Genomic DNA, 27,024 nt, shown 5'->3' on the forward strand with positions numbered 1-27,024 from the left:
TGTTCTGCACCAATCTCCGTTGAAGGTGGCTAATCCGAGATGATAGAGTCATGGAGTGGTGAGAGGTTTGTGAATACCATCTGGGCAGGGCTTGATAGTGGTGGGTTGCATTACAGCTTCAATGCAAAGATTTTTGTTAAAAAAAGAAAGAAAAGAAAATCAAATTTCTTTTATAGCCTTACAAAGGTTTATACCTTTGCACCTAAGTGGCTGTTCATGCGGTGGAGTATTCAAGTAGAGTTTTGAGCTTTTCTTACGAAGATTGGAAGGTGCTTCTCAATTACGACTTTTAGATTTCTATATTGCATCGACAACTTCACTTCGAGCTAATAATCCGATTAATTTCCAAGAGCTTGGACTTGAGGTTGGTTCTTGTGCTCATTCTCTTGCATCACATTTATAGGGTCCATATGTGCTCATTCTCTTGCATCACATTTATAGGGTCCATATGGAGTTTACTAACCCTAAGGAGTTTGGAAGTGGAGGTCGAAGTCCTTTGTCGGCGGACACACGGAAAAGGCAGTGGGCTGATCCTGACGTCATGATGATAGACGATGACCTTTTGATGATCATTTGGTCAGTACTAAATATTTTAAGGCTCTAGAGTCCTGTACTTTAGACATTGAGGCCAAGTACGATAAGATACTTCTCTCTCTCAAGGAGTTAAAGAATAATATGTAAACTTCTACCATCATAAGTGCTTCAATGGGAGGGATACCAGTAGCTCCATGAATGTTGGTACATCTCATTCTAGAGATGCTGCTGCTATTCTAAGAGGTATGGAACCTCCAACTTTTAATGGGGAGGAGAAGGAACGCAATAAGGATGCGTTCAACACTTTTTTACAAAAGTGGTAGGATTTGCATCAATTGCGCTAGAAGTGATCTTAACTCTAGGAGGTAAAGCATACAAGTGGTGGATGAGCTTGGAGTTCGGAAGTCGGCCTACTACATGGGTTGAATTTGAAAGTGCATTCATGAAAGAATTTCTTTTGAGAATGAGATGGATCGTAATTGGAAAGCATGGGACAATTGTGAGATGAGAAATCTCACATTGACTCAGTATATCTCCAATTATAGAGAAATCATTCTTAAGTTGAAAGGAAAGGACGACTTTCAAAAGATTCATGGATTTTTTGCGGATTAGACTCGAACTATAAGAATCAAGTTAAGCAAAATGAGCCAAAAACTTTATAAGAAGCAATTAAGTTTGCTCAAATTTTTGATGATGACACTGTCAAAAAGAAAAAGTGTGCGTAGAATGCACAATGGAAACCTAGTGTGTTCGAGGGTTCCAAGCATCAAGGTCAAAATAAGAGGAAGGGACCTAACCAAAAGAACGACCAATCTGAGAAGTCTAAAGGACCACAAAATTTCTGAAGCATGAGGATTTTGATAGAGCTAAAAAAGAAAATTTATGTTTTCACTGCATGGGAAAGGGTCATAGTAAACTACAGTGTCCTAAACTTAAAGAAAATGAGAAGAATATGGGTGATCAAAGTAAAGAAAAGCAAGTGCACACTATTCAACTGCTCCCTCTAGAGACTTCTCCTAAGTTTAAAGATGTTCAAGTCTACCATGCTGATTCTACTCATGTGTATTATGCCACATCATTGATGTGGGTGCCAATATTTGGACCACATGAGTTGGTTCAAATGTATGGTTATGTTAAGGGTAACAAGGTAAGAGTTATGATTGATGATAGTGCCACATTTCTTGAACTATACTTTAGTCAAGAAATTAAAGTTGCTGGAAAGTTCAAGTGACCATAAGTATATGGTTTCTTTGATTAACGACTATGATAAAGATGTAATGGATACAGTGGTTCGTGATGTCCCATTAGTTATTCAATGTCATCAGATGCATTTGGATTTTCTTCAAGTTATGCATATCACTCAAGCAGATATTATTCTAGGACTCGTTAGTGCTTATATAACATTGGTTCATCTTTGTCTAGAAGTTATTTGCATAATTCTTTTGAGTTTAAAGTAGATGATAAGAAAGTGCATTTGCAAGGTGAACATGATGTACCCTCCTCACCTCTTATATGCTCTATGGAACTCAATCGCCCGAGTATCATCAAGTGAGAATTTGGGAAGCGGATGTCCAAAAGACTGCTTTTTGAACTAAAGTTTGATCATTATGAGTTTTTAGTTATGCCCCTCGGTTTAACTAATGCTCCAGCCACTTTCATGACACTCATGGATAGTGTCTTGAAACCCTATTTAGGAAAATTTATCGTGGTTTTCCTAGATGATATCCTCATCTATAGTCGCGCTAAGAAAGAACATCTCAAATACTTACACAAGTATTTGAGTTACTCAAGAAAAGCATTCACTTTATGCCAAAGACATCAAATGTGAATTCTTTGTAATGAAATCCAATACGTAGGCCATATAATCTCAAAAGACGGCATTGGTATGGATCCAGCGAAAGTTGAAGCCATATTGAAATGGCCACATCCCACAAACTTAGAAGCATTACAAATTTTTATTGGTTTGTCTGGATTCTATAGAAATTATGTTTGAGATTATACTAAGATAGTTGTTCCGATGATGACTTAAAGGAAAGGGAAAGACCTTTGTTTGGGGGGATTCTCAGCACAGAGAAGTTTTAAAAAACTTAAGGTAGCCTATAGCTACAGCTCCCATTCTCCAAGTTGTCGATTCGAATCAACCTTTTGTGTGGTAGAGACGAATGCTAGTAATGATGCAATAGACAAGGGGGGAACCTATTGCATTTGAAAGTAAAAAGTTGGACAGAGCTCAACAAAATTATTCAGCTTATGAAAGGGAGTTATATGCTATAATTCATGCCTTAAAGAAGTGGAGGAATTATTTATATGGTGCCAGATTTGAGATAGTCTTTGATCATGAGAGTATCAAATGGCGATTTAGTCAAAGAGAGTTGAAAGGACATAAAGCTGGATGGGAAGAGTTGCTCCAGGAGTTTGACTTTCAATTGAGATATAGAAAAGGACGTTACAATGTAGCTGATTCACTGAATCGCATGCCAATGGTTAATGAGTTGAGTTTTACAATGTAGCTGATTCACTGATTCTCATGCCAATGGTTAATGAGTTGAGTTTTACTCAAATTAAGAGTGATTTTTTGGAATCACTTAAGGGAAAGTGCATTGATGATCCGCATTATGCCCACGTGTGGAGTGTCATAGAGAAGAGGGATCCCTTGATAATAAATAAAGATAGCCTCGTTAACAACAGACACTTCCACTAGCAGTAAGTCTCGAGAAATGTCTCAAGGAGACATGTCACTTACAAGTGATGAAGAAATCATTGGAAGATAGCCTCGTTAACAACAGACACTTCCACTAGCGGTAAGTCTCGAGAAATGTCTCAAGGAGACATGTCACTTACAAGTGATGAAGAAATCATTGGAAGAATTTTCCATCAATAACAGTTATCTACTTTACAGAGGTAGAGTATGTATACCTTCGAACTTAGACATTAGGCATTGTATTTTTTATGAGTGTCATGATAGTCCAAGTGCTAGTCATCTTGGAATACAGAAGACATATGCACTAGTTAAGAGACAATTTTATTGGTTTGGCTTAAGTAAGGATATCCAGGACTATGTCTTAAAATGCCAAAAGTGCCCAGTTTTAATAAAGTAAAACGCCTGAAGGTAGGTGGTTTACTAAGTCCACTAGAGATCCCAAATGGCAAGTGGGAGAGTATCTCAATAGATTTTATAGCTGGATTACCTAAAATAAATAGAGGCCACGATTCGGTTTGGGTGGTCGTGGATAGGTTGACAAAAATGTGTCAGTTTATTCCAACAAAAATGACAGTGACTACGCCTGAGTTAGCCACCATGACTGTTCATTATTGAGAATATCTATCGATTATATGGCTTACCTACCGATATAGTTAGTGATAGAGATACAAAGTTTAATAGTTATTTCTGGCATGCCATGTTCAAGAGATCAGACACCATGCTATGTATGAGTACGACTGATCATCCTCAAAGCGATGGTCAAACCAAGAGAGTCAACCAAGTCTTGGAAGACATGTTACGAGCATATGTAAGCAAAAAGCAAACCAATTGGGAAGAAATTAGGGTGGAGTAAAGCGTGCTCATATTTCAAATATTATGACCAAATTCAAAGGGAATAATGACCAATCTAATACTTGGAAATGTTTGAACAAATTTGTAAAGAATTTGAAAGAGTTGATGACCTAACAAAGATCACTGTCTTTTGTTGGTCTTTGTCTTAAGGCAAGTAATGGTCCAAATCTCCTAATCATGTGGAAAAATACATTTCTTACTCATCACGATCATATTTTCTCCAAGTAGAGATCAAGGTGGAGCCCAAAATCTCCCCAACCAGTTGAAAAAAAATATTTTTCTATTGTAAAGATCCACCTTCTCGATCGGATTTTCCCCAAGCATAGTAAGGTGGAGCCCAATTATCAATAAGTAAGAAGGAGAGTCGATTAGAGACCCGAGTATCTCCACATGGGATGTAGTGTAGAGAAGTAGTGTTAGATAAATGACTTGATAAGGAATCCCTTATTTTGAGATTCCTTATAGTGTTAAAGAGAAAAAGCCTTCATGAGACCACCTCTACTAGTCTAGACATTACTCCTTTAATGAATTTTATTACAAAGTTATTGAGAACTTTTAGACAATTTACAAGACACGAAGAGAAAAAAGCTTCATGACCACCTCTACTCGTCCAGACATTACTCCTTTAATGAATGCTATCACAAAGTTATTGAGGCACAAATAGGAAAAAGCTTCAATGAATGCTATCGCAAAGTTATTGAGACCCTGTATCAAGGATCCTAAATCAAGATGTAAGAATTAGCACTTCCAATGGTACGAGGAGGAAGAGCCAACTTCAATAGACAATAGCGTGGAAAAAGTAGAGGTAATTTTAACAACTACTTAAGGAGCCTAAATCCAAATGTAACTTTAGTAATGAACCTACAAATTCATTCTATCCAACTTCATCAAATCATTTTCAAAGAGGAAGAGGTAGCTATAAAGGAATTAAAGGGAGAGGTTTTGGACAAAGAAAACTAGGTGCATACAACTATTGTGAGACTCCCATCCATTAGAAAAGGGAATTTAGGAAGAAGATGGCTTAGATGGGTCAATAACTAATCTAAGACTCCAAATTACAAATGGGCCAACCAACAATGCCCAAAGCTTTAACTTCAAGCCAACCAAATAATGAAGCTTCTACTTCTCAAAAAAATGTTTATATCTACATACATGGAACAAGAGTTGCAAAATGAGTGGTATGTTCATTTGGGTGCTTCAAACCATATGGCTAATTAATTTGATTAGTTTAAATCAGATTGCCCATATGACTCATCACTTTAATTAAATATGATTTTATTTTTATGTGTGGGAGCACACACAACAAGAGCTACAAGATGATTGGTATATTCATTTGGGTGCTTTAGCCCATACGACTCAACAATCTGATTGGTTCAAATTAGTTTAGTCCATACAAAAGGATATAACACTCATTAAAGGAGATGATTCTCAACATGCTATGGAAAAGTATTATTGCAATTCAAACACAATCAGACCTAGTTAAGGATTTTCAAATTTTCTTCTTATTCTAAGCATTACCAAAATTCGATTTCAATTGATCAAATTATTGAGGTTTATTGAGAATAACACTTTCAATTTTAAGAAAAATAACACTTTCGTATTAAAAATAAACCTTTTATCCATTTTACTATGCATAAATTCCATTTTAATGAGAATAACACTTTCAAAAATAAAAATAAATCTTTTATGCATCTATCTATACATAAAATCAAAATTGATAAGAGTAACTCTTTTGGATTAAAAGTAAAATTCTTTATGCATCTATTTATGCATAAAATCAAAGTTGATAAAAATAACTCTTTTGAATTAAAAATAAAATTCTTTATGCATCTTTCTATGTATAAAATCAAAATTGATAAGAATAACTCTTTTGGAATAAAAATAAAATTCTTTATGCATCTTTCTATGCATAAAATCAAAATTGATGAAAATAACTCTTTTGAAATAAAAATAGATTTCTTTATGCATCTTTCTATGCATAAAATCAAAATTGATGAGAATAACACTTTCAAAAATAAAAATAAATCTTTTATGCATCTATCTATAAGTAAATTCAATTTCAATGAAAATAATACTTTTAAAATAAAAATAAATCTTTTATACATCTTTCTATGCATAAAATCAAAATTGATAAGAATAACACTTTTGGATTAAAAATAAATTCTTTATGCATCTTTCCATGCATAAAACCAATTTAGTAGGAATTACACTTTTAGAATAAAAGAATTTCTCTTATGCATCTTCCCATGCATAAAAACTAAATCCAATGAAAAATAACTCTTTTAAAATAAAAACTTTCTTTTATGGAATTTAATTCTAAAGAAGTAACACTTTTTTAATAAAATATTTTTAGTATGCATTTTTCTATACCTAGGATGAAAAATAACACTTTAAGAATACATATACGATGGGAATTACATAAAAAGTAAAATTTATTTTACGCAATTTTAGAAAATTTCACCATAACCTCCTTTGTATGGCTGACCATTTTTTAATTTTTAACTCTCTAAAATTAATTAGAATTTCACCAAGAGTATTTAAATCATTCTAATGTAAACATTTTTTACTTATTTAAGAGAAACGTTATGAAAAACTTGATTTTATCCATTAATCATTCATCTAGAATAAAGAATGGTTGGATTTACTAAAGAAGAAAGGGGAATGCCTTTTTTCAATGAGGCCAGATACAATCCTCTACACAAGAGAACATCCCTTGAGTGTGCCCCATGCCCCTATTATATAGGAGGACCCTCAAGTGACTCTTGAGTCTCCAATTCCCATGTGTAAACCTTGGATGCCTGACCCTAACCTCAACCCTTAAGGTTAGCCCTAACCCATGCTCCACTAGAGCTTGTTCCCATGCTCCCATGCTCACAAGCCTAATGTGGGTTAGCCTCCTAGTATATGAATATATAATGTACACATAGCATACTTCCCCTCTCTCAAAACATTGCACTCTTGCAATAATGAAAAGAAGGAAATCTGTGTTGAACATTCTCAACTGACTCCCAAGTTGAATTCTCTATTTCCCTATCTTTCCACATAATTTTAACCTCAGCGATTAGTCGACTTACGAAGTTTCCTTTCCTTGAATTTAAGTACCTTTTTAGGTTCATGTGGAACATAGGATAAATCTTTGACTTCAATGAGTTCTTGAGGAGTAACTATGTTATCCTCACCTCTCAGTTTCTCTTTCAATTTCAAGCACTTTCCTAGTGACAAAGTCTGAGAATCTTTAGGAACTTTCAAATAAACCAATGCTCCTGGTTCAAAAGACCAAGGTGAGCATCCCCTATATCAGCATAAAAGCGTGCTCTATCCTGAGCACTCCTAATAGAATCCTGAGCTTGGATCAGCATTTCCTGCATATCATGCAAGAAATCCCTTGATGCATCAAGCTCAATGTCCTTAAGACTGACATTAATAGGTGCCCTCCTGGGTTGATACCCATACATAAGCATGAATAGACTAAAACCAGTAGCCATATGTTTAGAACTGTTATAGGCAAATTCCATCATTGGAAGATATTTTTTCCAATTTGGCACGAAGCATATCCTCTACAATCTAATTCACATGCTATGTTTGCCTATTAGACTATGGATGATCAGAGAAACTCATACTCAAAGTTCCTCGAAATAAAGTAGGAATACATGGCATCCATCGGCGGTGATGTACCCACATCTGCACAGGGAATTATCAGCGTCCTGAGTTACCCATATCAACATAGGGAGTCATCAACGTCTTGATGAGTCACATATGTACATCCATAAATCATCAGGTGGACTGTATAAATCACCTAAAGGAAGGAACTTAAAGAAAGAAATGCCAACAAGGAAGAATCCAAAATTCCTTAATCTGAACACAACAAGATAAACATGTTGAACTCTAAAGAAAGAGATTTCAACGAGAAAATGCCGATAAGATTACACTCATCAAAACATGCAAGGTATAGACAAAAGAAGTTTATCTAGAGAATGCCTACACTACAACTTCAAGTGAAGTCAAAAAATGAGATTGTCTTTGAATGTTGGGGTCAACATGCCAAGTGATGTAAGCAAGACAACAATCCTGAGCCCAAATTATTCGATAAGATAATATATGTGAGGGAGAACTAGCATCCCATATCACCATGATACCACCCATACATACCTTACCAATTTGGAACGCCCTAGTATGTGATCTAGGAAATATGAATAAAATCTTGCATAAAAGGAATGAGATAGCCTTATCCTAGACTTTTACATACTAAAAAATCTGTCTCTATATACTTGAGACCACATAAAGGAATAACTCTTTCTGAGTGCACCATTAGAAAACAATTTGAACTATTGGCGCCTTTCTAATGATAACTACCCAATAAACACAATAAAGTTGGGGTAGCAAAATACCAATTCACCTAGATACATAAGCAACTAGGTATCTAAGTTGGAATATATACAAGAGTACAAGAACATAGTCCAAAATTACGTGCAAAAATGAAGGCAAATGCTACCTTCAAAGCACATGATATTATCCAAAAGATCCTCATAAAACCATGGATAGAAGCATAGAAGCACCTTGAATCCATGAAAATCATAGTTGATCATAAAAATCAATGCATGCCATCTAATGGTCATTAATCATGCCAAAAGAAGCATTAAAATTGATGGCCAACTCATAAATATGGAGTATATGAACATGGTGTTATTCAAGCAAAACTCCAAAGTAAGAAAGTGAAACACATGTGTGTAGCACTCATTAAAAACCCCTAGACACAAGTGATCTAGGCAGAACCCGATGAGTCCATATAAAACTTGGAAACTATCCAATAAAATCCACCAAAACAAACAGATCAGCTAACCCCCATGATAGAATTTGTCTTAGGCTTAGGAAATTAAGCATAGACCACACTTAAATATTCCACCAAACCTATCTTATGGCATTCCAAACCTATATTTAAAAAAAAATTAACAATTAGATTTGTCAAAATACCATTGATATTTTAAAAATATCAATTTTTAAGATTTCTAAAAATAATTTCTAGAATATTTCTAATTTCTCTTGAGAATCCCATCGGTCATGAAATTTCTAATTCCACCTGTAAATTCTCAAATCCAATAAAAATTTATAATTTTGATGGATTTTCTAAAATTTTGGGTAAAAAATAGATATATAAAGGAATTTAAATGATCACTGGTGCTTGAATGGACACACCACATGCCAATCACCAATCCCAGATTAAAAAAAAAAAAAAACCTTTGTCTAATTTTTCACTAATTTTTAGGATTTTTTTAAAAATTTTTAATTTACCCCAAACGCATTAGAATACGAACAATCCAAAAATTTTGGAATCCCAATGGTCTTCCCAGAATATGGAAAGCCAACAGTTTCAGGAAAATGAAAAGTCAAAAAAAATCAAAATGTAAAAGGTCAAAAGTTTCTGGAATCCAAAAGGTCAAAAGATCCCCGGAACTTGGAAGGTCAATAGATTTCTTGGGAAAATGGAAAGCCAAAAGGCTCCTAGAGAAAAAATTTAAGGAAATTTTAAAAAAAATTAAAATAACCTTTGTCTATTTTTTCACTAATTTCCATGAATTTTTTTAAAATTTCTAATTTACCCCGAATGCATCAGAATACGAACGGTCCAAAAATTTTGGAATCCCAATGGTCTTCTCGGAATATGGAAAGCCAACAGTTTCGGAAAAATGAAAAGACAAAAAAAATCGGAATGTGAAAGGTCAAAAGTTTCCGGAATCTGAAAGGTCAAAAGATCCCCAGAATTTGGAAGGTCAATAGATTTCCCGAGAAAATGGAAAGCCAAAAGGCTCCTAGAGAAAAAATTTAAGAAAATTTCATAGGATTGTTTTTTAAAAAAATCTCTTATTTTTTTTCCAAGCTTTTTTGAATTTTTTTAAAAAAAATAAAAAAAAATCTTTTTTTTAAATACCATAAGCTTTATTTAAAAAAGCTTATAAAATGATTTTATGGGGGGCGCATTTTTTTGCCCGACGGTCCCCCCCCCTCCCCCCCCCGTGTTGCAAAAATTGAGAGAGAGAGAGGAGGGCTCCTCTCTCCTCTCTTCTTTATCCATTCAAAACTACTCCTTCATTCTTCTCCATCCCCTCCTTCTCTGTTAACAGAGAGGAGATTAATTAAAAAATTATGATTAATAGTTAATCATAATTACATAATTATGATTAACACTAATCTAAATTTCCCTATTAGAGGTATTCATGCGAGAGAAGAAAAATTGAATAAAATTTTAGTTTTGAGAGGAGAAAAGAATCCCACACACACGGGAGAGCACTCAATGTATCAATTGGCTGCCCCATACTACATTTCAGTAGAAATTTGGTAGAAATTTGATAGCATCTTTGTGAAAAACCTGCCAAAATGCAAAAATATATTTTTTACCATAAAAATGCTCTAATTTTTTTTAAATAATTAAGGAGAATTTCTATAATTTTTAGAAATTCAGGGAATTCATTCTACTAAGAATATCTGTAATAAAATGTACAGTATTTTGGTAAAAAAATTCTATAAATGCTTATTTTAAACTTAAAAAATTAAAAAAAATAGTATTGAACTCATGAAATTCCCCTGCAACGTCGATTCGTCCATTGAATAGAAGAAACACACGTCCCAACTGCCATATCGACAATCCACATGCGTAATCACCAAAATAAACTAAAAAAATAATATTTTTATTTAGTAAATATTAAAATTTACTTTAAAAAATGCTAAAAATTAGAATAAGAAAGAAAAACAACAACAATTAACTAGAGATTGCTCTGATACCACTGTTAAAACCCTAAGATCTCTCTAGATAATCATCATGCATAAACCAGGCGCAACAGGAGAGATCAGCTTGGCCTATGTGCCAACACAGGACAACCTCGCCGATCTTTTCATAAAGGCGCTTCCTCGTGAGAAGTTTGAAGCTTTCCACAAAGCTTTGGGCTTGCTCCCCTTTGTGGATTGATCTACTTTGGGCATGGCACTTCCCTATACATGAGTGCTAGCTCTCGTTCACACCATCACTCCCAGGGAGGATTTTTTGCCATATATATAGGCAGTGATGTGTGTGAACACACTCAGGACCGCCGGGGCACTTTTTCCCTCTTTAGGAGGTTTTTTCCCCCGGCTTGTAGATACGCCCATTATTCTAGGGCTAACTTATCTTTGTATATTGACACAATCTAAAACACTGTGTGTTGTGTGAGAATTTGCTTCTTCTTCTCCAAGCTTTGTGTGCTTTCCTACAACCCTAATTTCAACATGCACAAACCCCCTCATCAATTCAATACTTCTTTATCTAATAATTGTCAAATCTCAAGATTCAACAACAATTGATAACCCTCTCCTCGTCATTATGGTACTCCTGCTGGACCACGGTCTTTTAACAATTTTAATGCAAATAGAAGCCTTGGGTAGTACCTAGTAATGCATGCACAAATTCCAATCAAAATGTAAAGTTATTAATGATCAAAATAGTGTATCTCAACCCAAGTCTATTAGTCACAACACTAATACTGCAAAGAAACCTTGCCCTACATTCTACAAGTGCAACCAACTAGGCCACCTTGCTTCTCGATGTTGGAAGACTACCAAACCACCAATCGCTCAAATTCACAACATCGAAGAGGTACCCAACAACGATGGTGACTACGCTCCATATTGGTCCAAAGACACGCTACATAATGATGGTAACCCTGACTAAAGAGATATGCAAGGTAACCCTATTTCATTTTATTCATTGCTTAAAATGAAGGGTAAAATTAATGGTCATGATATTACTGTGTTGCATGATGATGGTAGTACATATGATTTTATTTTGGAGTTTGCGGTTTTAAAAGAAGTTACAATTAGAAACACACCCATTACTTTATAAGGAATGACTGCTTGATTATGCCCTCATTGCCTATCCATCCTTGATTCCATCTCACCTTCATACTAGCCCATAATGATTATTTATGATTTTTGTGACAATTGAGGACAATTGCTTGTGACCTCTGAGGAATGTTATAAGGCATAAATTCATAGAATATATATTTCCACATTTTATATTATTTAGAGTTAATCCATGGAATATATATTCCCATGTTTCCCACTTTTATGAAATCTCCTAGATGGGTTTAGATTAGGATGCCATTCTAAATCCGGGTGATCGTAGCTTACTTTATGTGTACGTGGGTGAATCCAGATTTATGTGTGGGAGTATTGGCTGCATTGTCTTGATGATATAAGTTTTATATGGTTGTTTATATTTTTAATCAATTAATTTATTAATTGATTAGCTTAGTTGATGTAATTGCATATCATTTGATTGGATAATGGAGGTGAGCTAGTGGTGGTTAGGAATATTTTGAGATGATCAATTTTGAGTGTCGATAAATAATATTTAATTGTGTGACAACAAGTGCCATTTCGGGAAGCACCATCCATATTTATTAATGATGTATATATTATTTGGGACATGTGAAAGCTTCCTTCTGCATATTTAATTCTTCAAGATACATACACCTTTATATGGTTTTAGACTCACATATAATTTTGAAGTAGTTTAGCTTGCTTGCTCAAGCAAGCTATTTTTAAAGCAAGCTACTTTTGAAGCTAGCTATTCTTGAAGAAGTTGACATATTTATAAAAGCACGTTTCCTCAAGAAATATATTTAAGTACACCAAGAGGAAGCATGGGCTCACTATTGTGTGGGGGTAAATTGGACCCAATCTTGTGAGAAATTGTTTATTCTATTTATGCTTGATATTTAATGTTGTTGCAAATCAATTATCTGGGTCCATGTTAACCTCCCACAAGAGCTGAAGAAAACATGGGAGAGTGATTGTGGGTGCTCTCCCCATTAGTGTGAAAATGTTGAAGAGAAACATGGGTGTGAAAATGTTAAAAGCGAAACATGGAAGAGTGATCATGGGAGCTCTCCCCATTATTATGAAAATGTTGAAGAGAAAAATGGGCTTAAGAAGATATAGTAGATGTAGCACTAGAGTAGAAGATCCTTGGTATCTTTTTTGGGGTTTTCCCTAAGTGGAATTTTGGACTCAGACCAGTACATGGACTAGGGATCTCTTTGGTCATAAATGCACATGGACACATTGAATTTTGGGGAAGTATGTTAGTCCCTCTAAGGAATGTTGTGCTATCTTTGGGATCATTAGGTTCACTTGCATTTGGGATATTTGCTTTTCAAGGAATGAGGTGCTCTTTAGTGAGAGGGATTATCAAGGAAGGACTTGTTAAAGCTTAATATGGGTTAATGAATGGGATTCTAATAACTAGTGATTACAATATTCTTTGTAGTGGGAGAGTTGAATTTGGTGATTTCTCCCTCAAGGAAGCCTAGTGTTTTATAGGAAGGTTCATAGCAGGCACTAATTTCTAGACACGAGTTTGCTTGTAGTAGATAGGTTATAATGGTATTCATATAATTAAATTTGTACGCATAGTGATATGCTTCTTTCAACCTTTTTTGTATGCATATAGGTTCCAAGTGGAATGCATACAGTTTCATGTGTATGCATACATGTTTCAAGTGGTACGTGCATACACTTTCATGTGTATGCATACAAGTTTCAAGAGTCTGTGTATAAGTTCCAGGAGGTACGCATATAGGTTCTGAGGGCGAGTGTACTCTTTCAAGCATATGCATATAAGTTTTAAGAGAGGTACACATATGCATATAAGTTTTAAGAGAGGTACACATATAAGTTTCAAGAGTGAGTATACTTCTCCAAGCATATGTGTACAAGTTAAGTGTACTTATACAAGCATTTGTGTACAAGTTAAGTGTACACATACATTTAAATACATACATGTAGAGATTCTAAGCATACATGTTTAAATTGACTAATGTCTTGTTGGTTCCTTTTGGAGCATGATTTCTCCTACAAAGTCTTGATTTATGTTTTGTTGTGGCTGTTATTTGTTGTAGTCAATACTAAAATAATTAGGAGTCATTATTGATGAGTCTTTTGTTGATATTCTTGTGTAATTTATGTAAAGATGAGTCTGTGCTAAAGGGGGTTAGTATAATATAAACTTTTCTCTAAAAAAAGATAATATGAAAATCAAAAACATAGTGGACTGAGTGCACATGAAAAAAATACAAATCTTAATTTGCAGTATATTGTTTGAATATTATGAATGCACTTTTAATGTTTATACTCAAAGATTTCTCAAAAGAGAATTTATCAGTGTAGAATCAAATATTATTCTTGGAAATATTATTTTAGATTATTTAGAAGTCATGAGAACATCTTTTGTTTCATTTAATTGATGATGGTTTGCATACATTAGTTTTTCATGAAATTCAATATCTAATCTTGGACATATGTAGGTTGACTCGACCATTCAACACATCGGTAGGTCTATTTAAAGGATTTAAAAATGTTGGTTTATTTAAAAAGTTCACCACATAAATCACTCTTAACACTAATCCTATACTCGCACACTTGAAACTTGTATGTATGTGTGTGTGCGAGCATGTGCACACACACACACACAGACACACACACACACACACACACACACACACACACACACACACACACATGTACACACACACATGCACAAGCACACACACACACACACACTCACACGCACACGCATATGCACACACCACATGTACACACACGTGCATACATGTACACGCATGCATGTACATGCATGTGCATGTGCACACACACACACACACACACATTTTCTTATATTATTTTTTGTAGTGTGATTAAAATATCCTTTAAACTTGAAAAATGACTAAACTATGACCATGGAAAAATATACTTTTGAACTGTTTTCTTATAGTTTATATAATTATGTTGAGTGTAGTTAAAAAAACATTCTAGAAATGAAGTTATGTACAAGACTAATGTTAATTATTACTTCTTATTTGAGGTGGCTCTAGTGTATTTTTATAAAAAGAATTCTTTTGAAACATTCTAGGTAAGAGAAATGACATTATGTAAAAGAGGAGTTTTAATCAATAGTTGTTATTTCAGGTAGCTCTAGTGGTAATTCTAGTGTACAAGACTAGCTAAAGAGAAATGAAGTTATGTACAAGAGTACAGTTAACTTTACTTCTTATTTGAGGTAGTTTGAATGGTAATTTTATACAAGTATCAAACTAGTTTGTAAGATCTATATATAAAGGATCTTGTTTTATTTGAGGTATCTTTAGTGGTAATTTTATGCAAGTATCCTATGCTAGTATCACACTAGTTTATAAGATCTTGTTTCTTCCAAAAGTACTATATCCTAGTGAAAGCAATTTTGGGCAACAGGGTGAGCTCTTAAGGGAGAAAGAAAGTTAGGTCCTTACTATATTTTGGTTATGTGGTTATAGTTAGTGTTTGATATCACTGCTCCACCCTTATAATGTATTATCTAGGTACCAACTAGCTCATGTTTGTATGGCACCCATTATGAGGGGTAGCCATGGTTGAGTAGCCCAGGCACACGATATCCCTATATTCATATAAAAAGGTGGTCTAAGAGGTGAGATATTTTAGAGATGGCCTAGATTAGATTTGGCACATTGCTAATGCTACATTGGATTGTTATCTCATAACAGCCCACATGTGTCGACATTGTGCCAGCTCGAACAAGACCCAACATGAGCTTGGATGGGCACAAGAGGTGGAAAAACTAGTGTAGAGTTTCTAATATGTTTTTATGGGCTAATTCTACACCTTGTCTACACCATACATGGTGGCATACACTATGATCCATGAACTTACATGGTCATCTAATGGTGATTGTGCATATATAGGCCTATAAAGGTAGACGACTATCCCCTTGTCCACATGCTTCATCTGCGATTATACTCCTTAGCTTCTACTATCATACAACCTCCATCTTAGTAGTTCTAGATCAACCATCAAAGCTCCCTTCATAGGAGTACATGGGGGTGGGGCTTTTCCATCTATTGTTACACATTAGTAATATAATATTCTTCTCTATCTCTGTTATTATGAAATTTGAGTTTTAAAGTTTTGTGCTATGAAAGATCCTACTTCTTCTGAGTGTTATCTTGTATACACTGCATGTTGTATCTACTTTTATATAAGTCATGAAATATTACTAATTGTAACATGTGAGTTAGTAGTTAGCTAAGAGGTAATTTATAGAGCATGGTATCTACATAAGTGAGTAAGTTTTGGGCTAAAAATGTGTGGTTTAGGTCTAGCATAGCCCTAAATGCAAATATGGGGATGGAAAATGGCCGTATGGGATACATCTTGTAGGTTGCACATGCCATGAACAAGGTGAAGAGGGTCTTTTTCCAATAACAACCCTCCTAGCTAGTGTCTGGGTATCTTACCACTTCCTATGCATTCTTTGTGTGTGTGTGTGTGTGTGTGTGTGTGTGTGTGTGTGTGTGTGTGTGTGTGAGTATATGCATACATACATTGTACATGTATGTGTAACAAGATCTTATCTCCAAGACAATCACGTGAGCTCTCTCAATTATATGCAAATTACACATCCAAGATTATCACTTCACCATAACTTAGAATAAGAATAAAAATACTTAACCACACCAAGAACAAAGCATTGGGTGCAATCTCTCCCCCTCAGACATGTGTGGCTCCCTTTCCCACACACAATATTTTAATCATATTCATGATTTTACCATGGAGCCATAAATAACACCTATTTCACCTTTAGGCTTTGTCTTTACATATAAATAACCATATCCTAAGTTCCTCAAGTTTACACATGATAAAAACATTGCCTCATAAAAAATACAAATGGGCCTATATATTCTCATCCACTTGTGTACACATGCACACTAAGTAATATTGTGCTCATACGCACATAAACTCTAGCCCCATAAGATTGGCTATAAATGATCAATTAAATACTAATTCAAAAATATTATTATTAACACACGATCTTTGTCTTCACACCATCGCTTCTTCCACCATTTGTGTGACACCTCCGTCAGTACCCTCACATAGTGCAACACCTCAATCAGTACCCTAATGCATCTCACCATCTATACTCATAAACATAATCCACGTTAGTTAAATAAACAATTGAAATCATAACAATCAATCCCAATGCTATCATGAGAAATAGGCAAGAGAATTGAGCTTAAGAAAATAGAAGCTTGATATTCACAGGACAAGAGCTGAGAGAAAGGAGACAGATAATGTTAACCATCTCCAATCACGAGGAAAGGAATCTGAAATTACTACAGGTAGAGGCAATGGGGATATTTCAAACCTGAAACCCATCAATGAGGAACCCAGAATAGAGGAAGGGGTTACAACCAGAGAAGAAGAGGGTAACATAGCCAACTTGGCTGTAGAAGTTGAGGACCGGCTCTATACCAAGCTCTATACCGAGAAGGACATAGAGCTAATGATCAATCACCCTACATTCCTACTACAAGATATGGAGCTCTTAATTACACAAAGAAGCACGGAAGATACTATTGGGGAATCTCACCACCAGGATACCACAATCGAACAAGTCCACAAACCTGAGATACCAAGAAGAGCCAATATGGGTAGGGGACGAGGTCTAGGAAGGGGGGGAGATTCCCCAGAGACCTAGGAACGATCCAGCCATGGACCTTAATGGAGCCACAAGGACAGACTTGTTAAATATTGCTGCTGAGATGGGTAGGGGGATGGCTAGGGAGTTGGGTTCTACCTTAGAACCTTGACCTTCCCAGATGAAGCCCCATATCATCTCAAAACTTGTCCAAAAATTCTCTGGGAATGGAGATCCTATCCAGCACCATGTAGAGATTTTTGAATCTACATGTGAAACCTGCGGACCAGTCATTGATGTGACCATGATACATGCTTTTTCTCTGACCTTAGAAGGAAAAGCTCATCACTGGTTCAGAACCCTTAAGCCTGAGGACAAGGTTAACTTCACCAGGTTAAAAAACATTTTTGTGCCCAGCTTTGCACACAGTGGTGATAGGTGGAGCCCTATGGCCCAACTACATAACATCAAACAGAAAGAAGATGAGTCTATGAGAGACTATGTTTCTCGACTGAAACACTTGAATTCAAGATGCAAAATTTGGGAAAGATTGACAGACGATCAATTGTTGCCTTGTTTCAGGAGAGGGGTTAGGGACCATAAAATGCATGATTACTTGGTACTAGCCCAACCAGCTACCCTTGATGCATGTTGCAAATTGGCAATCGAATACGAAGATAACATGTTAGAATTTCCACAACTTGAGGATGTTAGAACATCGGCACAGCAACCACGACTTCACGTGTCTGGAGTCATTAAGATATGGGAACTTGAAGCAAACAAGTTGGACATATGACTGCTGTGGATGAGCTCAGCAATGCTATATTGGAGAACCTAAATGTAAGGGAAGGAAGAGAGATGTCGGGCCATGGGCATAGTCACCTTTACCCCCCTGAAGGGAATTGGTGTGGTGCTCCATGTGCAGATTAAACCATACCACCACTGAATGTCCACAGTTAAGGGGCAAGACCATTATTGTATTGTGCACATTATGTAAAATTGGGCAATCATGACACATCATCGTGTAGATTTCCAAGGTTTCAAAATATAGCATAATTGTAAACAAATAGAGTCCCACTGGCTTTGCCGGCACCACCTGTGCAAACCACTGCCACTGCTGAACAACCCAACCTTTCTTACTTACCTAAGGGGATGTTCTGCGTACAAGACGCTTTGCCCTTGCCACCACCAATTCTACCGTCACAACCACCATAGGTCAAGATCAATCAAGTAGTGATTGAAGAGCCATCGGAAGATATTGAACTGGTACAAGAACTAGAATTTAGTGGGGAATACTATGAGGATATGGGTGATGTCACGCCAGAGTATTATGTCCTACAAAATAATAAGCCAGTATCTGTGTTTCAAACCACGGTACAGTGGAAGGGCAAGGAAATCAACTCAAATCTCAGAAGAGGGACTTTACAATGCTATGGCTGTGGTGGTGGACCACATCAAGTAGCACAATGCCCAAATAAGAATATGACTCATACACACCAACCACAACAAGTAGTGACCACACCCAATGACATGCTAGTGCTCACTTGCACTAAGTGTGGAATTGATCATCTGATCAAAGACTGTCCCTACCGAGCAAGCGGTTCTGCTCTTCTACCACTAATCAGGTCACCATTCGTACCATTAGTGTACAGTCTGGGAAGATCACACCGCTCAATGTCCTAACACGAGCTCAAGCTCAGTTCCAGTGAGAAAGGGAGGAATCGGACGGATGCTACTATTTCCAAATCTGGTCTCGCAGGAGAAGAATGAAGAAATTAGGAAAGGTGGACACACGTGTTACAATCCAAGATGGATCTGAAGAAGACACAATTGATACCGGATCCACACAATCAAAGGAAGAGGGGAGTCAAGGGATCAATCTGGAAGGGTTAGACCGAGGAAAACAAGGAGAACAACCAACAACCCCAAGGGGGGTTGGTGAATATCCTAATGCTGACGAAGAAATAAGGAAGTTAGAAGATGCCAAGACCCTAGTTGAAAAATACCAACAGATTTATGAAGCTGAGCCTAGGGCTAGCTGAGTAAGGGATACCATCTATCCAATGGATGTACCACCCTGCAAGAGGTACTTGAACCTACCCACCCCGATTTTGGAAGAAACTGAAGCAAACTCCCAAACAAACACAATGACTAGATTGTTCGAGGAAAATGAGTTGGGGGGATCCATTCATTCCTTCCCTGGTGTGGAAGAATATAAGACACCTCGATCGGAAGAACACTCTATATCTAAGGAACCCAGGGATATAGGAAGCCTAGCAGCGGTGTTATCCACGCCTGTCCAGATGCCCTTGGGTCAGTTATTATGCAATTCACCCACCCTATGGACAGATGTAAAAGAATGGGTCGAAGGAGGTCTAAGGCCAGCGGAGAATATGGATGAGGTTCTGCCACCCTTGGTAAAAAGACCTTTGAGGCATGCAAAGGAAACATGAGTGGTTAAGATACCAATTAACCAACTGGGATGCTACTATGAAAGTGACAACACGAATGCTACCATTCCGATTCATTTCATAATGGATACCAGGTATTAGCCATCTTGGATGGTGGGGTAGGTGTCAGTATCATTACCAAACATTGCTCGGAAAATTGGGGTAAGCCGGATCTAAAAAGAGCAGATCTAATCGTTTAAGATAGCTGATGGAACATCTTCAAGACCCATTGGGCTCCTCAAAAATGTAAAGTTTAGACTCTTTAACGTTTCAATATCGTCATACATTTGTGGTCATGGACTTCTTACACTAACCTGATACATATGACATAATATTGGGATAACTTTTCATGAGGGAATCCAAATTGTTGCATGATTGGGCCTTGGATCATGTATATGTATGCAGGGATTCACAAACATTAAAGATTAATCTAAGAGCATGGAAGGCACACCCCATGGAAGGGCAATTGTTCGGTGTAACTTACTTGGTCACAAACAATGGAGTAGGATACGGAGATGTATGCATCATTACCTCCCCCAGATTTCTGTTAGAATTGGATGCATATGTTGGCCACAATTGATGTGATGCAACCTAAGGGAACCCAATATTTGGATTTCAGAAACATCCCTACGACTTTTATCTACATGGTTGATTGGTAAACCATGGATGGGGAGTTAAAAGAGGAGACATCAAGTACAGAAGGCACCGTGGCGTGAATTCAAACCAGTAGCAGCGCATCAAGCGATGGTGGAAACAAAATGGTACCTAGCCCGACGAAACGCATTGTTGCAAAGAAAACCAACGGATGCCCAATGGTTGAGATACCTTTGAGGCTACAAGGGTACATGATGAATTCTCTAAGGATTGGGGCAAAGAGTTGAGTAAAATATCATTGGAAGGGAGGAATCTAGAGCAGAACACCCTTAAGAAAACCGGTACACCTAAACTTACAAAAACAAGACGCAGAAAACGCAACAAAGCTTTGGCAGAGGTAGAACGTGAGGCTAAGAATATCATGGAAGAAACAAAAAAAGACAATGAGGACAAAATGGATGTACTCTCAGTGCCTAACCATTTCAAGAACTATACAATTGATGATAGAAGAGTGGCCCTGTTAACAGCCACTAGGTTAAGAGACGAAGGGCTGTCGACATCATACGATGGCCCGACAGAAGTCAAGGAGGTTGATATTGTGGAATCAAGGGAAGAAGCAAGATCCATATATATTGCCAAAGATTTGACCTCTGCAGAAGAAGCAAAGCTTATTGCTCTTTCCAAGGAATACAAAGATTGTTTCGCCTGGAACTATAAGGAAATGAAAGGGGTATCGCGCGAGGTGGTACAACATATGATTTCAATTATGGAAGGATCACGGCCTACCAGGCAAAAACCATACTAGATGAATCCAAAGTATGCAGCAATTGTAAAGGAGGAAATTGATAGGCTCATTTGTTGTGCTGACTTTATCTATGAGATCAAACATACGGATTGGTTATCACCCATTGTGATAGTGCCTAAAAAGAATGGAAAATTGAGAGTATGTGTCGATCTTAAGAAAGTAAATGCAGCCACTCAAAGGGACCATTACCCATTACCGTATACCAAACATGTCCTAGAAAGAGTGGCTGGAAAGGAAGCATATAGCTTCTTGGATGGGTTTTCACGGTACAACCAGGTGTCCATAGCACTAGAAGACCAACATAAGACTACCTTCAATACCATGTGTGGAACATTCGCTTACAAGGTTATGCCGTTCGGTCTTACAAATGCCTCGGTAACCTTTCAAAGATTGATATGCACCGCTTTTAAGGACTACTTGCAAAAGTGGTTGGAAGTGTTTATTGATGATCTATGTGCACATTCTCAATGGGAAGATCATTTGAATTGTTTGAGGAAGGTGTTTGAACATTGCCGATTATGTCGGATATCACTAAACCCTTTGAAGTGCCAGTTCTAGGTCAAGCATGGTGTGATACTAGGACACATAGTCTCAAAAAATGGCATATCCACTGATGATAGCAAGGTCAAGTTGATCTTGGAACTACCACCGCCCACCAACTACAAAGGTCTGCAAAGGTTTATGGGTCATGTGAGTTATTATCAACGCTTCATTATATTTTATGCGGAGATAGCCAGACCCTTGTATAAACTACTCATTGTCTTTGAGTGGAGCAAGGAGTGTCAAGAGGCTTATGATCATCTGAAGCAAGCCTTGGCAAGTGCATCCATTTTGCGACCCCCCAATTGGGATCTTATATTCCACGTACACATTGATGCGTCAAATTTTGCCATTGGTTGCGTGCTAGCCCAACCTGGTGAATTCAAGTTGGACTATTCAGTTTGTTTTGCTAGCCGTCAATTGAATGATGCAGAGGTGAACTACACCATTACCGAAAGAGAAGGATTGGCCATGGTCTATGCAGTCAAGAAATACCGACATTATCTCTTGGCTAACAAATTCATATTTTTTGTGGACCATCAAGCCTTGCTATATCTGGTGAATAAACTTTGCACCATGGGAAGAATCACACGCTGGCTACTGTTGTTGTTGGAATTTGACTTTATTGTCACGGTAAGGAAGGGAAAACATGTGTTGGCTGACCACTTGTCCAGAGTTCCAAATGGAGAACTAGCCTACTGGTGTAGACGATGACCTCCCTGATGCTTATCTATTCAAATTGGATATGATACCGGAGTGGATTGAAGAGATTTCAGAGTACCTGGCTTATGGCTTCCCTCAGAACGTACCCTTAAATAAGGATAAGATGCGAAGGCTTATCAAGCTTGCAGCACCATATTAATTGATTGCCGGTGAGTTGTATAGACTGGGCAAAGACAATGTGCTCAGATAATGCGTAAGGGAGGATGAATTCGTGACCATACTAGAAGAGTCTCATTCTAGGATAGAAGGCGGGCATTTTGCCGGAGAAACTACAGCAGCTTGGAAGGTGCTCCAAGCTGGACTTTCGTGGCCCACATTATTCGAGGATGCCAATAAGTTCGCCAAAAGATGCAAGGAATGCCAACGTTTCGCCATCTCGCAAAAAAGAGACAAGATTGGGAGCATAAGCTTACAGAGCAGCTCTTTGGGCCTACAGCACATCCTATAAGGTGGCAATAGAATATACTCCTTTCCGTCTAGCTTATGGTGTTGAAGCAGTTATGCCCATGGAGTATTTAGTCCCCAGCTTAAGAATTGCTATACAAGAACGTCTAATTGAAAATGCGTTAGCTAAAAGGCTAATTGACCTTGTAAAAACTGGATGAAACTCGGTTGATAGCATCACACGGACTCATGGTTGAAAAGTTACACAGAAAACATTGGTTTGATAGAAACTTGTAAAAAGATTTAAAAATAGGGGACCGTGTCCTCATATATGGCGTGGGAAGCACCAGGAAAAAGAAACCGAAATACTGCGGTGTGGGACCATTTCGTGTATCAGAAATCACACCTCAAGAGCCAGTTCGAATAGAGACAATTGACGGCATCCAAATGGAGTGCTATGTCATTGGGAGTAAACTAAAAAAATACTTTGGACCATTAACCCAAGAGATGCTCTTCCAAGAACACCTCTTAAAAAAATAGAAAACCCGAACCGTAAACCAATGCGAAAAATCGATTAGCAAAAGAAAAGATCCAGCAAGCGCAAGACGATGCTAAAGCTAGGCAAGCAAAAACTAAAATGCAAAAGCACCTGATTCATGTCAATATGGCGTCCATAACTCTGGTGGACAAAGAGGATCTAAACATTGAGCCAGCAAGACTCAAGTTGGGACTAACAACAAATAAGGGCATTGCAACAAATGTTGCATTGATAGATACGGGATCCAGCCACAACTTAATCTCATATGATACTTGGATAGCCTTTGGCAAACCAAACCTAGAACACATGGATGCAAAAGTTCGTAGTGTGCACTTAACAACCACAAAGGCCGTTGGGTATTTAAATGTTAACATTTTCATCAGTAATAATCTCTTGGTTGGAAAGGTGTTTGTAATGCCTATAGGTACAATGGAAGAGGAAATGATCTTAGGACGATCCTAGATCTGTGCTAACAAATGCAATATCCAATGGGAAGATAGAACAACATCGCTAACCATTGGTACAAAAGTATTTTCCATACCATTGTGGACCTCGGCAAATCAGGGCAAACAAATCGCTGAGGAAGAGGTACCTCAGAAACCAGAATCTACACCCACCATGTTCAAATTTCTTACACAAAGCCCAACATACAAGAGTACATACAAATGGGTACCCAAGATTCACCCAAAAGGTCAACCTGAGAAGAAGGAACCAATGAATGATGAACATTCTCATAAGAGAACCCGGTTCAAAGGTCAACCATCGACACCACTACAAAGTGGCAGAAGATCAAGAACTTGCGAAGCCTCATGACTGCTGTTAATAGTGGATCCAAAAGGACCTACTGCTGCGAGCACAAGGCTACTATCACGGCAATACAACAATATGGTTACCTAAAAGAAAATTGATGAGACAGATGCCACAACAGGTTTGGATCAATATACAAAAGAAGGTAAGAGCTTTCAGCATCAACTCCCCAAAAGGGCAAAACCTGCACTTGTGTGGAGAAGAAAGCAAATTCAGCAACCTGAGTTGAGAACGACTCAAGCAACAACAATACCCACAGTAAATAAAGAATGGAACAATATGTGTGAAGAAAAAAACAAGGGTGTCCCTAGTATAAGTAATACACAACCAGACATCGTAACAAAATATTTAATTGGGTGAAGAAAAAAACAAGGGTGTCCCTAGTATAAGTAATAGAACACTAAAAATCTCCCGATTAGAATTAAAAAAATTTCATCAAACAATGCCTAAAAATACCAAAGAAAACCTTTGGTTTCCATGGTAAAAAAATCAATGCATCATCATGTGCATGCGGGTGTGTTTGAGTACAAAAATTTGATTTTATAAACTTCACGTGAAAGAGCAAAAAAATACTACACGACGTGAAGTACCCAAAATGTTTCACGACGTGAAGTTCCTAAAATGTTTCACGACATGAAGTACCCAAAATGTTTCATGACGTGAACTATTTTTTATGTTTCATGCCATGAAGAACCCCAAACCGTTTCACGACATGAACCATTTTAGTGTTTCATGCCGTGAAAAAGTATAAGAAGTTCATGCTGTAAAACGATAAAAATGCGAAGCCAATCACAAAGTGACACGTGGATTGATCATTTAACGTAGTTGCCTTGTCCAACGGCTATGCTATAAAAGTGATCATTTAACGTAGCCCCCTTGTCCAACGGCTACGCTATAAAATTAATTGTTCTCTTAATTTCGTCATTTTCACTTGTGATTACACATTCTCTTTCATTGATTCCTTGCGCGCTTTCGACTCTTTGACTCCCGACATCGCCTTTGTGCCTTCTCAAGTTGGGAGCTATACCCTTCTTTTCATTCCTTTTTTGATCCTTTGTTTTCATTGTTGTTTCTTTTGAATGTACAAAGTTTTGGGACGAGTGTTTAAAGTATATCTTTTTTGATTGCCGATTCATGGACTGAAAAATAATTGAAAATGAAAAATGTTAATCCGCCTTTTGAAAAATAACTCCATGAAAACATAAGGTATAGAAAATAAATAAAAACAAGTAACCAACCTCAAAGAAGAACAAGGATGAGTACAAGGACTGCAACAGGAACGAGAGCAAGTTAACAAAACACATGTAAAAAAACTAAAGACTCTCAATGAAATAATCATCACGAACCAAACAGCGGTGCAAAGAAGCTAAGAAACAATATCACAACTAGAAAACCAATTACAGGATGCACAAAGATTGGCAACATAACAGGTAGTTTAAATTACTGATGCCAATCAAAGAGAAGCTACAACGAGAAGAGCACAAGAAGTGGCAACAAGAAGATTCGAAGCGCTGGATGATCAGAGAAATAGCCATTTCTACAGAGCTCAGCAACACTGATATCCACATGCAAGAATTGGCCCGCCAACTAGTCACATAGGAAAGGAGTCAAAGATCGGAGCCCTCAGATGACTTACGTACCCTCCTTGAGCAGCGCGCCTTAGAATTGGGACAATTGCCAGTAACTCCTTGGGCCCCTTCTCAAACTTTTACCTTGTTTTTGTCTACACCAACACTCTCATTACTTCAATACGACATTAACTTAGCTGAAGATATAGGTTTAGGAGAATTAACTCTTATTAAACAAAATACCGAGCGCGATGTTGATCCAACCATCATTATGGGCATTTTGAGGGGGGATTTGATATTAGCTAACCCACAAGATATTTTCTTTTATCCTTTGCATCCAGTAGTCCTCAACCTCCGTAGTTGGTGTTGTGTCTTACAAAATTAAAAAATTCTAGACAACAGGGTCAACAAACTCGACCTGTTTGTTCCAAATGACATACCAACAACACCAACGGTTGTGGCTAATGCTTATCAATGGGTAATTAGTCATAGGTGGTTAGAAGTATATAATACCCACCAGCATTTAAATCTTTGTGGGTCTACCTTATATCACCCAGTGGGTATCCTTAAGTTATATACTAATATCCATAAGCATTTAGAAGCTATGCTTACCACTGTAAGAAATAATTTTGATGCAACTCACATAAATTACCTAGATGTGGATAACGAAGAAATCCCTGAAATTCAAACCTTTTTTCAAGCTCACAAACCTAGCCACCACCCCCTTGTTCGGGTCACGGTGGGGATGAGGACCCATCTTCTTTTTTTAAAAACACCTACCTTGTGTATACTAATATCACCAGTAGGCTTCTTAATCCCTATCCAATCACGCCTCCTACTACTTCTTCACAAGCTAGATGCATATACTCTTCCTTCTTCCCACCAGAATTAGAATTTCCCACTAACACTCTCGCCCCCGAGAAGATATTGGCACATGTTCCATCTCCACCAAGGCAACCTCAAGAGGTATGTAATATTACACCTTACACTAACAATAATGTTTTGGATTCCTTGAAAGCTACAAAATATG

The sequence above is a fragment of the Cibotium barometz genome, chromosome 61 (genome assembly GCF_041138505.1).
Source record: "Cibotium barometz isolate CiBa-2024 chromosome 61, ASM4113850v1, whole genome shotgun sequence".
In the NCBI taxonomy this organism is placed as follows: Eukaryota; Viridiplantae; Streptophyta; class Polypodiopsida; order Cyatheales; family Cibotiaceae; genus Cibotium; species Cibotium barometz.